Source organism: Osmerus eperlanus, chromosome 25, assembly GCF_963692335.1.
Source record: "Osmerus eperlanus chromosome 25, fOsmEpe2.1, whole genome shotgun sequence".
NCBI classification, from domain to species: domain Eukaryota; kingdom Metazoa; phylum Chordata; class Actinopteri; order Osmeriformes; family Osmeridae; genus Osmerus; species Osmerus eperlanus.
In genome coordinates, this window is record NC_085042.1 from 224,592 (window position 1) to 228,710 (window position 4,119).

A 4,119-nucleotide genomic window follows, 5' to 3' on the forward strand; every position below is an offset into this window, starting at 1 on the left:
TGCTCACACCGGATCCCGAGTGCCACAGAAAACAACACTGATCAACCATAAAAACAATCTTTATGAAAAGTATGAAATATGATATATAAAACTGTACAAAACAGAATAAGGAATAACAGATTAAGGACACAGTCCTCACTGTCAGTGTCAGGACAGTTATCTTCCAGTTCCTCAGTTTCTTTTGTGTTGGCACAATTACAACAACGACATAAGTCTGTGCAACACAGTCCTAGCGAAAAACAGGAACATCTGCCTGTCTCACAGGGACTTTTGCAGCCGCAGTGTATCACATGAAAAACACTGTCAGGGGCCGAATTTCTGGTCATCCAGGTGACGTGCAAGGTCCCATCCTCTATTTGCCAACCATATCCATCCATGTTGACAAAAAGCAGCTACCTTATTGGTGTAGAACGATCACGTGTCGAACCGTGCCACCAAAATCCTATTACGCTCTGAAGAAACTAGTTCTGCATAAAACATAGACGCATCGACAATCGACTGGACAATTTAGCGACAAACTTTTTTTTCGTAGCTAAGCACGACTCGTTCTTTTTTATGAGCTACATATTGTGTAGATGCCAGACTGTGGAGTGGGAATCATTTTCTAAAATACTTTTGGTTCACCTTGCGGCCTATATGAATGACAATGACTCTGGAGAATGAGCCATTTCTCCTTTTGTAAAATGTCTCAGTGTAGGCCTACTTTTTTTCATAGTCGAACATAAAACAGCACACATATGCAGCAAAAAAAGTTTTATTTCTGAACAGTACAGTACTGTCAACGGGCCTGCTCAACCCATTGCAGCACACAAAGTGATGTTCCCACCACGCTGGCCGGGGACCTCAACAATAGCACGCTGGCCAATGACATGTCTGCCCCGGTGCCTCCTCTTCACCAGGTTGAATCCAACCTCATCAATGAATATGTATTCATATAGCTCATTAGCTTTGTCATGCTCCTGGATCCGCTGAAACAGACAGCATGATAATGCAAGTTATAGTATGGACATAGATAGGTCAACACAGTGGGCTACAGTGAGACACTGTAGAAAAGGAGCAATATTGGATTACAGGTACAATACATGCATGTGTCAGTGCTGAATGTATGGGACTTACAAGCACAAACTCTCGCCGTAACTCCTTGATGTGGTCTGTGTTCCGGTCGAATGGGACCCTGCACACTTGTTTCATCCGCATGGCATTCCTGCAGAGAACACGGTCCAGTGTCGAGAGGCTGACGGTCTGGATGTTTCTGAATGTGGCATGATCAGCCAGGATCCTGGTTTGTATCTGTCGGAGTGTGATAGTGTTGTTTTCACGAACCATTTTCACAATGTCAGTCTGTCGGCTGTGAAAGTGCATGTTCTTCCTTCATGGTGTGGTTCTCTTTCAATCCTGCAAAATACAAATACTTTGAGCACACTGTATTCTATTGATATGCAGTATTTCAGTACACAAGGCAAATAGAACTCATACCTGTTCTCCTTTTCTAAAGGTTCTAATGATGGCAGCAACTGTGAAGCGGCTGAGATTTGGTTGGACCCTCTGGCCAGCCTCCCTCATGCTCAAACCATGGTTGAGCCCATGGTCTACCACCGTGGCCCGAATCTCATTAGAAACGACCGTTCTCCTCATCCTTGTCCTCCTCTTCCTCCTCCTTCTTGTCTTCCTCTTCCTTGTCCCCTTCCTCTTCCTCCTCTCACTCTTACCCCTCTCCTTCTCTGGTTGTCGATATGTTCTAAGTTCTCCATTGTTCACCAAACAAAACAGAGTCTCAAGGCCCTTTTTATGCTGCAGTCCTAATCGCAAATTGCTCACCAGAACTGAGTGTTTAGAGATTTTTAATATTTGTGTGTTGTAGGTTGATGCTTTGAGACTTTACTTGAGAAGTGTGTGCAACAACTGAACCTTGTGTGTAGTGTTTTGACAACAACGTGATTGACATCAGTGTGTAAACAAGGAAATTCAGAGTCTAATGCAGATAAGGGAGTGTGAATTAGTGCCAAATTGGGTCGAGCAATTGGTACATGAAGTTAAGGTTGTGAAAATTGTTTTTTGCTTTTTGTGTGTTAACAATTGTGAAAAACTGTAACTACCCAGCTGAAGCTCTGCCCCCTCACTGGAAGGCGCCGCCTCTCTCAAGTACCTACGACCCAGATAATGGACGCTACGTCAAGCCGAACAAAACAGGATGGAATTAAAATGTATTTGTTCAATGAGTGATACATACAGATGCATATAAATGAAGCTTGTTCCCCTGAGTTGTAACAGGAGTAAAAATGGACACCAGAGACAGCAGACAGTGAGCTCTGCAACTACTTCTAGCACATTAGCTACTATTTCACCGAAATACCATCATTCTACACCGAGTAGCCTAATATCAAGTTAGCGGTTTGCACTAACTCATAGCAGAGATACCTCTGGAAAAGTTATCTAGTATAATTATAACAAGCACACAGAACGGAGTGATGAACTGCTGACGGCGGTGGATGGTCCAGGTGCGACCGGAGGATGAACGGCCGGGAGTGCGATGCTCGGTACGGCTCCGCGCTGCAAGAGAAGCCGTGTGTCCGTGAACCCCGTCTGTCTCTGGTCAATGTTAAAACTATCTGCCGTGAAATGGTCAGTGTAGAGGCGGCTGTTGAAGTTTATCCTAAGCTTTCCATGAGCGTGGCTATTCACAAAATCTATCCACCTATTTTTCCTTTCCTTATCAATAGGGAACTTAAATAGCGTTGCAGCGCAGCTGGAGTTCTTGCATCCAGGGAAGATGCAGTTGCGGGTGGAGGGAGACATCCTGAAGCTAGCTAGCTAGCTGATGTAAGCTACAATAACAGTACAGCAGGAGGAGCCATTCAGTGATCTGACGTAGATCGGTCAAAATGACGTAGATAGGTCATTTTTGGCTCCGCCCATTAAAACCTGATCTGAAAAGGAAGAGAAACTGTTCTACGGTCTAACTCCACATTTCAGTGCGACAAAGTTTTTGCGCTTTGCACATGCTTTCAGGAACTCATTTACTTTTCAGGATCTTTAACCTGACTACGGTCTGCTGCCCCCTCCTCGCCCAGTTACTGCACACTCACTTTTAACAAATATATTTTTTAGACTGCTACACATGTAATACATCGTTTGAAAGCTACGATTCTTGTACGAAACCATTTCGAGATCAAGTCGCAACAGCAAGTATTACCAACGTCTTTGTCCAGTCACAAATATGTCAACAAAGCAAACGCAAACTATTCTACTCACCCTAAAAGGTTTCGCCTGGTCCAGGTATGCAAAGAATCTGAACAACCCCCCCCCTTGAGCTTGTTAGCCTTGTAGCTAATGAGATGCTGAAAATGCTAATACCCAAAATGCTAGGTATCTGTAGAGCCTTCAAAATAAAAGTCCCGGGCGTAATATAGATAGACACAAGCTGTGTTTCTTGTGCGTCAATCCTGGGAATCAGATAAAGCACTCCAATGTGTTCATGCTTACGTTTTTGTGTTTCAGCAATACTAATGGGGGATTTAGCTATTATATATGATAGTTCTAAGTACCACCTTTCATTAGAGATAACAATTATGAAAAATAATACCTTTTTATCCTAAGTATTTGACCTTGGTTACAAAGGGTCATTTTGGAGTGTCCGAAAGGCCCTTTTAGAAAACGCCTGGATGTACTAAAAACGTGTCAAATATGAATATATTGTGGTATTATGTTTGCCTTTTGACTTGAATTGGGTAAGGCTTCAAGCTGTGGTCCAATTCTGTCTTCCAGCTAATACCTACCATCTCTAGGCCTCTTCAGGCCTCTGTTTTCAAAACAAAATCTAGGCGGAGATAGAAACTTTCAGTTTCCTTGTGTTCAAGCTTATATTACTCAACACCAGTAGTGACAACAGGGGAAATAACTTCACAATGTCACCTTTCAAAATAGACCATTTACATGCATGTACTCCAAATGGTTCAAGAACAGCTTTCAATTTACTTTGGGTATGCTGTTTAGGCGTTTTCAGACAAATTTAACAGGATTTTGAACATATCCGATGTAAACAAATTGAGTGGTCATGTGATAATGAACTATAATGTATTGGCCTGAACGTTACACTCTCTCCCCAAATGTCTTTTACCC

General features: G+C 42.8%; 1 long non-coding RNA gene across 1 annotated transcript; it reads right to left on the reverse strand.

The window, feature by feature from the left end:
* Positions 1–510: 510 nt before the first annotated feature.
* On the reverse strand, positions 511–3,297 carry LOC134011946 (uncharacterized). The gene is made up of 3 exons (XR_009928519.1): positions 3,253–3,297; positions 1,117–1,395; positions 511–968 (listed from the first exon to the last, which is right to left on the reverse strand). It is a non-coding gene; the product is annotated as an uncharacterized LOC134011946 (long non-coding RNA).
* Positions 3,298–4,119: the final 822 nt, after the last annotated feature.